Source organism: Lactuca serriola, chromosome 4, assembly GCF_051521515.1.
Source record: "Lactuca serriola cultivar US96UC23 chromosome 4, Lser_US96UC23_V15, whole genome shotgun sequence".
Lineage (NCBI taxonomy): Eukaryota > Viridiplantae > Streptophyta > Magnoliopsida > Asterales > Asteraceae > Lactuca > Lactuca serriola.
In genome coordinates this window covers 42,558,671-42,571,851 of record NC_136411.1, presented here as the reverse complement: position 1 = coordinate 42,571,851, position 13,181 = coordinate 42,558,671, and the positions used below count along the sequence as shown (strand labels likewise).

Sequence of the window (13,181 nt, the reverse complement as noted above, 5' to 3'; positions counted from 1 at the left end):
ACACACACGCACGCTTCCAGCTTCCTCCATCGTTTCACTCTCTCTCACCAGAAAACGAAGCCACCGATAGTACCTCTGGCGGTCTCTCTGTCCGCTCTCTCTCCCTCTCTCTCTCTTTCTCTCTCTCTCTTTCTCTCTCTCTCTCTCTCTCGATCAAACGTGATTCACGACGCCGCAGTCTCTCCTCTCTCTCTGCTCAGTCCAACTAACGAAGTCAGGTAGCCATCCAACCACCTTCGTCGATATTCCTGTCAGTGCTTTTGGTCTCTCTGCTTACTCAAATGCAAACCCATAGAGGTAATTTTCAATATACGATTTTGATTTCTGATTTCATTGAAAGGTATATTCCATTGCAATCAGCCCTGTCGGCCATGGCAAAAACCCGCAACAATCTTTTTTGAATTATGAACTTATATGACTGTTAAAATGACTTTTTTAAGATAGAATTAGTATTATTTATTAAGTAACAAATTTAATTAATAACAAGTTAGGCATAATCAGATTTAAAATTGCATTAAAGCCTTCTGATTTCACCAAGATTTCTTGATTTTTATAAAAAAAAGTAAGGCATCAATGGAGTACAATTCATAGGTTTTGAAGCAATATATTGAAGAATTGTATTGGGGCTCTGGTAAACGTGTGAAGTTGCTTGGTCATATTAAGGCTGGTGTGGATGTTGCAGCTGCATTATCACATTATTGGTGTGATCTTAAAGATAAAGTTACAGGATTGGCACTTGTGCAGAGTCCTTATGGTGGAACCCCAATTGCATCTGACATCATGCGTGAAAGCCAAATTGCTGATAAAGAAACTAGAAGAATCATGGAACTCATAACCTGCAGATCATCAAGGTAAATCTTTTTTTTTTTTACTTTATATGAGTAAATGACAATTTTACCCACCGTTTTTTTCATAAGGGGACATAAAGTCTCTTCAGGATCTAACATACCAGAAAAGAAAGTAGCTCTTGACCAAACATGTCCTTTTTCAAACACCTAATGCTCATATGCTAGGGTTTCTATTTATTTTCTCTTTTCCCAATTTTCTCATTCGTCAGTTTTTTTAACTTTTTTTTATTTACAGATTCTTGGATCTACTATATAGTTTTCTTGATGGTGTTATCGACAATGCAAAATATGAAGATGAATGTCGGACAGTTCTTGGCATGTGGTCGTTTCTCGTCTTCACATTAGATAAACTAATAGACAAGCTTACAAAATTCGTAAGATACTTTTTTTACAAAATAAATTTGTATTTCCAAATCTACCCTTGGAGATATAAATTGACAATGCCTTTGACAGCTGCTAGCTATTGCAACAGATGAGGTTAATAACAAGCTTCTTGATCTTTATGCTTATGAAAATTTGAGAAAAGACAAGGTTTTCATATAGCCAATGGACTTGAGTTCAGGATAGCTGCCTTAACATATAAGGTTAATAAATTACATATTTACCCTTTTACCATCATTATAAATGGATTGATACTAATACTATGAAAAATTACTGATATCCAAACATGTTAAAACAATTCAAGTAAAGTATTTACTATGTGAAATGTCTTAACTTTAATGGGACACACAGGGGTATTTTTGACATTTGGACATGGTGTCTGTGTGACAGGTGTACTATGTTATGGGTACACTAATCATAAGAATTTATAATGTATTTTGTTTGTATGATTTCTTTCAGGAAAGTCGAACACTTTTGTTCTTGGACCAGGTGCTTGAGAAGATTTGTAATTCTACTTGCATATATAATCAAGTTTTGTGATACTGCCATACTAGTGGATCGAGGTAATTTCTTGATCTTTTTATTAAATTTACATATTTAAGAAAAATCATGAATTTTAATGTTCCTCAAAAGGCAACTCATATTTATGTTTGTTTATCTCTACACTTAGGACTATTAAATGAAAGAATGGATCAAAAAAGCAGAAGCAACAAAGAAAAAAACCCAAATTCCCATAGGATTTAAGGCTCTGTGTTAACTGTTAAGTGAATTTTCCAAGGTAAACAACATTTCCATCATCCTCTTCAGATTCCCTTTTAAGTTTTTTTTAATTAAATCTACTCAGTCATTGTCTATAATTTCCATCCTTCAGAAACTAAAATCATTGTATTCAAGCACCAAGACTGAGTTTGCAAACCTGGAATTGCAGCTCCAAAATGATCTAAAACAAATGGGTATGCCAATTGCAATTCCATTCTTCAATTTTCACTAAGTCTTTTTTTTACACTTAACATTAACGAATTTATTTTTTGGCTGACTGTTTCAGAGAGTGAAGTAGAGGTATTGTCCATGGCTGCAAATGGATACCATAAGGTTGTGAAAGAAAATCAGAGTTTATACAACATGGTCAAAGATTTAAAAGGTAAACAACTTATTTTTATTTTTGTTAAACTTTAAACTTTATACTAAAATGTTGTCTTTATGTTCCACAATCTTTAAATTTTCATGAAACATTCGGGTTTACTGCAGGATTAGACTTGCATTACATTTAGAACTGACACAAAGAACGTGATTGATTACATCGGATAAGATGGGTCATTAGTGGTTTTAGATCCTTTAAAACATCATAATGATGGAAAAAAGTTGTTTCAATTCAATCGCGTTTTTGGTCCAACCGGTACTCAAGGTAATAATAAAATTCAAACATTTTTCCACAATTCTAGAACCTTTTATTGACTAATGTTTTGATTTTTATCATAGGAGGTTTTTGCTGACAAGAGAAAAAAACGAACACAGTGCCAAAGGTGCGCATGATTCCCCTCTAGTTTCCATTAATTTGCAAGGATGAAATGAGTGCTTTGGAATCTTCGTAACCCAATCAGGTGGGTATTCACTTTGCTCTTTTCTCTATCATATCATCTTGTATTGTATTGCATGTTAAGTTACCGATTTGCCATGTGCAGGTTCTGATAGCTCTAGCAACCTCCTTCCATGCCCTGCAACCTCTCAAAGTTCCTACATTTAGGTTATTCTCTTAGAAAGGATATTGTCAAAGGAGAATTTAGTCATGGGTTTCTTTTAATGTTGTACATGTTTTGTTTTGTATAATAAATATTATGCAATATTAGCAATGTGTTACATTTACTTACTATTGAAATGATTATTTGTATTTGACATATTAGTGCAATGAATTGTTTTTATTGTTTATGGAATTTTATTTTGTATTATGAGACTTTTAATGTGTTATTTAATTTGAAAATTAGTAAACCTATCAAAAATATATAATTTTAAAAACATTTAAAACTATGACATGCAAAAATGCGTGCCGTCTTCCTTTATGACAGGGGCTTTCTTGATACACATTGCGTGTCATAAACATGCGCGTCGTAAGGTTACGACACTCAAATATGTGTCGTCTTCCGTTATGACAGGGTTTTCCTTGATACGCATTGCGTGTCATAACTGCACGTCGTAAATGAGTGTCATAAATGTGCGTCGTAAATAGACGACGCGCAAAAGCGTGCCGTCTGTCGTTATGACGAAGCCTTCCTTGACACGCATTTGCGCATCGTCTGAGCGTTTTACGACACACATTGCGCATCCTCCTAAAAAAGAAGCGCTTATGGGAAGCAACCTGCAATTTGAATTTTCTTTCCCTTTCCCTTTTTCTTTTTGAGTTTTGTTTTCTTTTATTCATTTTTAGTTTATTTTTCCAAGGTTTTTCACTATTTAGTCATTGTCATTAATTGTTTGTGTGAGGGAAAGTAACGAACAAGTGTGGGGTGTGGTGAAATTGTGATTGAAAAATTCAAAAAATTATTTTATGAAACATAATAGCCACGACGTGGATGAGTTGTTTCCACGCCGTGGGCTACTGAGATTTCCTGTAATACACAGATTTTCAAAACGTCGTGGTGTGCCCTCCATCGCCACGATGTGGGGACAATTTTTACACAGTAAATAGATTTTAAACCCTAATCAACCTAATTTCACCTTTTACCCAACACATGAATTCTCCCACACCGTCAGCTTCTCTCACGACGATTTTTTTGCCTTTTTCTCCCAATTTCTTCAAGTTTTGTGCAATTCAACCAACAAGGTATGTGATTTCTTTCTTTAAACGACTTATTATTGCATATAATCTGTTGTGGGTGCTTAAATTTGAGAAATTTTCACGATTTCTTGGATTAGAAAAATCTAGGGTTTATGTGTAGATCGAAATCTTCCCATTTCAATGATTTTTGTGGTAATTGTTACGCTTAATAGTCTCGATATATGGCCTGGATAAAACCCCTTTGATTGGAATTGATTTACAGCAGCCGTAAATACCCAAATTTGACCAAAATGTTCTTGTTGTTCTTGCGCCACGACATGGGCACTGGGCAAGGAGAAAATATTTTTACGATTTATTCTAATTTGAGGGATGTTTTTGGCTGTGTTTCTGCTGGTTGATTTTACAGGTAAGGGACCCCCTAAGCAACCTTTCCTGAAGTCATGGCGCCTAGTGGTGGGATCTATACACTGATAAGAGGAAACTTCTCCTGAGTTTGTTATCTTTTTGGATCATTGCTACAAATGATTGCCGACAGAAGTTACTAAAGCTGGATGGTGGACCACTATTGCCAGTGGGGCATACACCGCAGGAACTGCAAACGAAGGAAATATCAAAAAGGTTGTACACCGATTCATTCACAGGCTGATCACATTTTCTATCAATCAAAAGAAGGAAGGGGATCGAGTTCCTCAGCTCGATATATTATTTTTGTTGTGTATCATTACACCAAATATATTCTGTCACCTCCCTTACTATGTTGCATACTTTTTAACAGAGCGGGCATGAAAGAGCAGGACCGGGGCTCCTATTTATGGTGGAATGTTGGTCACCAAATTGGCTAGATATTTTGGGATATTTGATGAGTCTGAGGCTATGTTTTTTACGAGGATGGATGGCCACCAGTTGTATCCATGTTTATTCAAGACCGCTTGTATAGTGAAGGACTTGGGAAACGACACTTATTTGGTACCAGTGGATGACGCAATTGAGGTGCCAGGGGGACGTCAGAATGTGAGGTTGATGGTGGAGGATCGGGATCCCAGAAATGCAAACATGTGTGACGGATTGTCTCTTGATCCATATCATTTGATGGCCCGACAATATGATGACGACATTGGTCGAGGTTTCAACTTCTTAGGTTATTCTATGAAGGCCATTATGCATCACATGTCGATAGTTCCTTGACTGGAGCACCCACTCACTACACTTACATACCTACATAGGAGGAAAGATGGACTGAGCATACTAGTGGAGCAAGTGATGGAGATGACGATGATCTGGAAGAATGATTATCCTTGGGTTTATTTTTATGCTTTATTTTTGTTTGATACTATGTTTATTTTTTTTTGGTGTGTTGGGATTTGAGTAATCTAGGATAATTGTAGTATTTATTTTATGTTTGATTTTCCTTTTATTACGTGTTTTACTTTTGTTTCTCAGAAGTCATGTTGGCATCAAGTTCAGCGGGTTGATAGGAGAGTGTGATTTTGTTTCCAGAGAAACGTGACGAGAGCCTAAATGAGGGGTACGACTTGCAAGTTAAGAAGAGTTTTGAGCGAGTTTTCGAGTTCGATCGCCATAATATCTGAAGAAATTTATATAAAATCAGAATACAAGGGTATGCCATCCCATCATTACTTTTTTATCTCAACCAGAATCGCAGAGGACAGAATACAAAATTTTTCTGAAGTTCCAACAGCCACAACGTGGCATCCCTAGCCCACGGCTTGGTCATGAACATTTTGTTATCCGGTTTATGACATTATTCAAAGACCACAACATGATTACGCATTGTCGCACTGTGGGAGTCTCAAATGCAAGTTATGATAGTTCGTTTTACCACTATTTGGAGTCCGTTTTCTTGGTGCATTAAAAAATTAATCATGTCGAAGTCTAGAAGTATTGTTTTCCAGCGATTACAAGAGATGTCAACCACACAACATTCGATTACGACATCGCCACTTCTATCCCAGGTTCCGTTTTCTCCCTCTTTACTTTTATGTTCTTTAATTAAGCATGCATTGGGGACATTGCATGAATTATGTGTGGGGTAGGAGGTCGAATATAGGAATACAAGCATATTGATTTTGAAAAGAAAAATAAAAAATGAGTTGGATTAAAAAAATAGAGTATAAAGACTTAAAATAATGGTCTAATTTTGAAATATATTTAAAAAATCGTTATATTATTGTGTTGGGACCTAGGTTGCTAGTGCTGTGTGGGACAATATGATGCAAGCTTCGATGATTAATTGAGCCTATATATGTTTTAGTGTATTTGTGGTTTCTCTATCCTAGTGAACTCATGACACAAAAACACAACTTTGTGCAGTTTGAGGGACATAATAAATTTTTCTTTGTGAATACCTAGACATAATAAAAAGCCTATTGGTGACTAATTTATCTCATGGGTCCTTTCTGTCAAAACAAAGCGAGTCAATTTTCCAAGTTTATCTGTTTACTTTTACGCATTGTTGAGTCTAGTTATTGTATGAAAAATAAGTAAAAACTCAGGAGTGGAGTCAATCTATGACCTTTAGAACTTGGCCAGTAAACCCCTCGGGATATTTTATATCTGTCCACCTGCAGTACATTAACGCGGATTGGACCGGGAAGAATGCTGCTACATCGGTTTCATCGAAAGTCATGGCCTCCATTAGTGGCCTAAGGGATTCCGAGTACTCCAATGATCTTGTAGAAAGTCACGAGCTATAGTAAATTAGCAATAAAGTTAAAGTTAAAAAGTTATTTGTTTGCATTATATGTGAAATTTGAAAGTTCATTTGAGAAAAGATAAAAAAATAGAAAAATAGAAAAAAGTAAAAAGAGAGAGAGAGAGAGAGAGAGAGAGAGAGAGAGAGAGAGAGAGAAAAGAAAAGAAAAGAGCTCCACAAAATAGATAAAGTTGCAATAAAAGTGTAGTTATATTTTTAGAACAATTATATTATATAGTATTTTTCTTTTTAAAGTGGATTCACTTGAAACTTGATAATAACTTTTGAGACGAAAAGGGGTAAATAAAAAGGTAAAGGTGGTAAGAATGTCAAAAACGAATGTTGTTCAAAATGAGCAGGAAGTGTTTATGGGAATTGTAAGTATTTAAAATTGGGGAAGTATTTAGGAATCATTAGACACAAATACATGCATAGCGGCCTCGATGTAATGAATGAGCTCAAAATGGATCGTCTTGTGGGATGATGTTAGCTAGGATTTTGATGTGATGGTATGATGATAATAAAAATCAGTTTTGCTTAGAAAAGCCAAGTGTGGGGTCTTTTGATATGTGCATATTTATTCATATATTTTGTGTTTTATATTAATATTTTTAGCTATAATTGTGCTTATTTTAGGACAAAAGGTGCTTAATATGTTTAAAATCTGTTTTGTAGCAACAATGACATGCTCGAAATTAAAAGGAAGCAAAATGTGGAGCTGGAATCGGGAATATTGGACCAAGTCAACCAAAGTCAAAGAACTCAAGAATTCTGAAGCCCACGACGTGGAGATCATTAGCCACACCATGGTAAAGATAATATTCACGATCAAAGAAGCTGACTTGGGGAATACGCATGATTAAAGATCGACATGACGTGAGCCTATTTGGCACGTCTTGGGAGCTAGTTTTTGGAAACTATAAATACTTTGGTTCTGCCTTTAACCCTACCTTATGCTTCAAGTTATTCTCAACTTTTGAAGACCAATGATGTGCTAGAAGAATGAGAGATCTGATTTATCTTGAAGTTTAGTTTTGAAGAGATTACAAGGCAACATAACTTCTAAACCTCTGTTTACTTTGTTTTTCATTATGCTTTTCAAGGTGAACTTCGATTTTGATTGTTTGTTTCTAGTAGTTCTGGGCTAAAAATCCTAACTTCTATTTAGAGTAGAGGATCATTATGACTATGTGTTGGGTGATTGGATCTTGGATTATTGCTAGTTGCTTATTTGTTATGATAGCTTGTTAACGACCCTTTTGTGTTAATGATAACTATTTTTTCTGTTTATTGCTTATTTTTATTGAAGTTAGATGATCATTTTGTTTTGGTAAGCTTGAATCATATGAATTTGTGACCATCAAAGTTATAGTACTAGTGTTTTGATCATAAACCCAGAGTTAAATAGAAAAGTGGGTAAATTAATGTGAAAGCTAATATAGGATGATCATTCATGTATTGAAGGGGCGTTTGGCTTATCTTTTGAGAGACCAAAATGACTTTTGGGAAAAGTTACAAAAAGTCAGGATTTCCTGACTTTTCCAAAAAGTCAGTTTTCTTTATATCAAAATCCCAAAAGTAGTTTTTAAAATACTTTTACCAAACATTTTTTTTCCTTCTATCTTTTTCTAAAAGTCATTTTGGTCTCTCAAAAGATAAGCCAAATACCCCTTGAATTGATGTTATTATCCATTAATATCAATCATTAGTTTAAGTCTTGCATAATTCAAACTTAATACTAGTATACTTGTTTGTTTGTCCACATAATCAATGAATAGATGAACTTGTTTTACTAAAGGATTAGCTTTTGATCATAAATTATTATCACCTTAGGAATCGGCAAACAACAACAACTTAATACATTGCAATTTCCAAGAAATCAACCACATGAGTAAAGTGAATCATATCTAAACAGAAGTCTCTTTAAAATCTTGGTTTAAAACTTAATTTAGATTGTTTTTTGTTAGTTAACTTGTTTTTGGTGATAATTGCTTTAAACTAATCTGGACATGCAAAACTAGAAAACCCCCCCTTATTACTTGCTTTTAAATTAGTTAAGTTATAGTAGATAATTAACTATTAATCAGTCCCATTACCTTTATGTTCAACAACCTATTTCTTACTATAATGTTCGATTAGGTACATTGCCTAACGCGTTTTGTAACGCCCGTAGATCAGGGCTAGTCAATTTAGAGACGATAAGCGTCAAAAATGACTTTTTGGGAAAAATTATTTAGAAGGAGTAATCTTAACTAAGATGTAGTTTATGTTACGAGGTTTCCGAATATATAAAGAACGTCGAAATCCGAGTTATAACGAACAAAGTTATGACTTGTCGAAGTTTCGCGACAGAACCGGCACGACACATGAATTTACGTTAGATCGATATTTATCCAAAACAATCTAAATGAGAATTGAATATCTCATCGATAGTAGTGCAACGACGGAAAGACGGACGAAAACGGACGTCAGACGAAGGAGTTATGAGTTTATAACGGAGTTTTCCTGTCCCGGCCTACTAAAAATAATATATAAGTAATATAATTATAATATATTAAAAATAAAATCAAAATTAGCCAATGGAGTCTAAACGAGAGTTGTAGAGCATAATCTCACCTTCGCGTCGATATAAAGAACGTCGAAAACGGAGTTCGTATGCGAAAGTTATGAATTTCTGAAGTTCGGGGCGCGAAACCCCAAAACTGTCAGATACCACGACGTGGCAAGCAGTGCCACGACGTGGCCAGTCTTCTGACACCTCCGGGAGTCCCCCAGATGCAACTTGCGATGACGCATGCAGTGACGACCAAGCCTAAGACGTGGAAAAAGGTGCCACGATGTGGCAAGGGCAGATTTTGCCCTATAAATAGATTTGAAGGGTCAGCCGAGTTTGGTTACTCATTCTCTCATCTCTCACATGTATTGCATCGATTTACGTGCAAAGAAGTACCCCCGAAGCCCAGGTATCAACCCCGAGACCCGAAGCAAGTCCCGAAGCCCGAAGATCCCGAGAAGAAAAGAGTTTCCGAGTCGAAGCTCTGCCCGCAAGAAGCCTGGTGTGCGAAGTGATCCCGATTTCACCAAAGAATACTACTCTTAGAGTTGTAGTGCTGTCCGAGCATCGTCTAACCAAGTGAGTGTGTGGTTACTTTCTTCTAACGCATAAATACGAAGTATTTTATACGAAATACGGGTTATGTGTATATTTTGTTGTTATATGTGTGAATGTATATTCACTTTCTTCTACCGCATAGATATGAAGTATTTGCTATGAAGTATGTGCTAGGTGTTTATATATTGTTTGTTTACTTGAGATAGATGTTGAAATAATGTTTTATACATGTTTTAAAAGATTTAAACTGTATATGTGTTTGCATCTACAAATATGTTGGGTAGAACATGGGTAGATGAAATAGTTGATGTGAGACGAAATAATAATTATTTTTGAACTCAACGTGTTCATTAGGTATTTTTGAACTCTATGTGTTCACTTGGTGTTTGAACTCAATGTGTTCATTAGGTATTTTTGAACTCTATGTGTTCACTTGGTGTTTGAACTCAATGTGTTTATTAGGTATTTTTGAACTCTATGTGTTCACTTGGTGTTTGAACTCAATGTGTTCATTAGGTATTTCCGAACTCTATGTGTTCACTTGGTATTTTTGGACTCAATGTGTTCATTAAGTATTTTTGAACTAGATGTGTTCACTTGGTGTTGTTGAACTGAGTGTGTTCACTAAGTGTTTTAGAACTAAGTATTCACCAGATGTTTTGAATTAATTGTTCACTAGGAGTGTTAGAACTAGGTGTTTGTTAAGTACGTTGAACTAAATGTTTAACAGTCGTAATCTGTGGACCTTGGCAGTGGTGAACTTTGTGTCAATTCCTTAGGTCAATCCTTAGGAATGAATGGATAAAGGATAGTTGATTCTTAGGGTAAATCCTTAAGAAATAAAGGAGATAATGGGAATGAGTATTTGGGTTGATTGTTTGATAATTGAATATAATAAATGTATTATTGTGGGTTGAAAACCCTATATGCTCACCAGGCTCCCAAGCCTGACCCACTCAGTTTTCTTTGCATTACAGGTAATGGCACAAGAGTATAAATTGGTGGACTTGACGAGAGATTTTGGATTATAGATCAGTAGTTACAAATAACTATTGTAAGGTCTATTTTATATTGTTTATGCTTTTGGTCTGTATTGGAACATGACATCCTGATGTTTTATTATTTAATGAAAATTCATTCTCTTTGAGAAACGTTTTGATAAATTTTATCATATTTTGTTTTGGAAACAAATTCCGCAACTCTTTTAATCAAAAGGATTTACTCTGATTTTATAAAACAAAACATAAACAAATCGGTCTTTTCTGGCCGTGAAATTAGGGATGTCACACATTTAGCTAGCTTAGATCGTTTGGTTTATAAATTAAAAACTAGTATATAAATTACATATCATTAAGTTACATGTTGCAATGGTTAAATAATATTAGAGTGATTGATTTGGCCCTATTGCACAACTCCTGTCTGAGTCCAACCGTTGTAGTGTCGAGTCTTTTAGTTGAAGGATTATTTAATCTTTGTTTCATGTATTGTATTCATGAAGTAGTTATCTGAAATTAATTAGGGTCTTTCAGTAGTTGATGGCAGGGTGAGGTGGGATCCTAAGAGAGCCTATGGAGTGATTTAGTGTGATTGATGTGCTACTTAGTCGGTATTAGAAGTATCAGTATGGGTAGGTGACTTAGAGGATCTAAGATGATTCTTGAGTAAAGTATGGATAGGTATGGAATGTAGTATTGGTCATGTACTATTGGAAGCACATGATCCATACTCAAATCAAGGGAGGTCATGGAGACTCTAAGGAGCTGGATGAGGATAGATAGCATGGTATAGCACCATGATTTGTTGCAGTGTTTCCATATATGTCAATATTTCGGTTATGAATGTTCAGGATGAAGATGAGCCTGATATTTATTTGGGCCTTAGAGGCAATGTCATTTTGGATCTGAAGGGTACAGATCCGTGCGAGTTAGTTGGTCTTAAGGAGTCGGAGACATTGTTCGAAGTAGTAGCAATTTGAGTCGAGAGACTCTTAGGGAAAGTGGATGTGATGGTCGACTTGCAGCCGAAGGATGGGTGGTCGGCCGATGGATTAGGACATTGTTCTCTAAGACGGTGTTGTGTTCCTCCCATCTCATGTGTTTGAGGGAGGGGGAAGGTAAATGAATCAGATGTGTGTTAGTCGATATATGTATGAAAGGGAAGGTGTTCTCCGCATCTGTTTATGCCACATAGGGATACCATTCGATTCGTGGTAAATCTCTTTCATATTTCAGGGGATTTTTTGAGACTCGATTGTTCTTTTGGTTCAGTGGCCTAGGTGAAGACCATATCGCAAATCGGATACGTGTCATAGTTTTGAGAAGACCGGGGTATCCAATGAGGATTGATATGTCCTAATTCATAACAGAGAATGCTATGGATATGTTGTGTTTCTTGGAACTATTGATTGAGCATCTATGAAGGATTCTTGAAGCTCGAGAGGAGGATATGATGGTGGATAGTTCTTCTAATTCAAGTTTTGGTTGCACGAAGCTTTATTCGTAAGGTACCAAGTCAATCTAATGATATTTTGATCAAATTCGTTATGATCGAGGCGACAATGCTGGGAAGAGTTTTCGAGATCTTCATATTCAATTTTGCATACCAAGAGCCATTTTTAAAGGGTATTTGGATGAACACGTTTTAGGCATCGACGTGGAAGGCGTCAACTAATGAGGGAGTAAACCATGAGTGGGGTAGGACAGAGTTTCTGCTTGAAGGATCAGCAAATAGGTTAATTTTGATGGTTCTAGCACAATAGGTTGGGGGAAGTCGCAGTGTAAGTTTGTTGGATTTATGGTATTTGAGATTATTGAGATCTTTTCTAGTGATGAGAATTAAGGTATTGATCAGAACATGGGTGTAGGGTGAGTTGCTATCAGATTTATGTTTTCAGGGTTGTGCACGTGGTCCTTGCATCAAAAGCTTCTAGAAAAATATCTTGTTGTAGGCGAGGACAACGAAATAGAGTAAATAGGAGTGTCTGACGCTCTGGGTGAATGTGAATTGAAGGGTTGGTTAGCTCGTTGAACCGATTGCTACCATTAGTAAAGGTAGAGCTATTTTTGATTTATCAACCTACTTCAGGGTGTGGTGGATGCACTTCCGCATGGGTTTTGTTTAGTGGTTGAGATTGTTCGATAGTTGTCGAGTTGTATCCCTTGACGGTGTTGCAGGTGCATCGATCATTCTTCAAGTGCGGGGCAATGGATATTTTGGACCCCTGGTTAGGGTATCGGTGCAACGTTGACCAGTTTTCTAGAAGGGCCTCAAATCTACGTGGAATCCAATGTTAGCGGGTCGCGCCAATCGGTTTATAAAGGAGTTAATATGATCTCGGTTCTGGTAGCATTCAGG

At 36.1% G+C, this 13,181-nt stretch overlaps 1 long non-coding RNA gene across 1 annotated transcript; it reads left to right on the top strand.

Moving 5' to 3' along the window:
- The first annotated feature begins 3,858 nt into the window (after nucleotides 1-3,858).
- Nucleotides 3,859-8,005, top strand: LOC145101406 (uncharacterized). Its single transcript, XR_013705650.1, has 4 exons — nucleotides 3,859-4,047; nucleotides 4,409-4,620; nucleotides 4,778-5,975; nucleotides 7,391-8,005. It is a non-coding gene; the product is annotated as an uncharacterized LOC145101406 (long non-coding RNA).
- The last annotated feature ends 5,176 nt before the right edge of the window (nucleotides 8,006-13,181 follow it).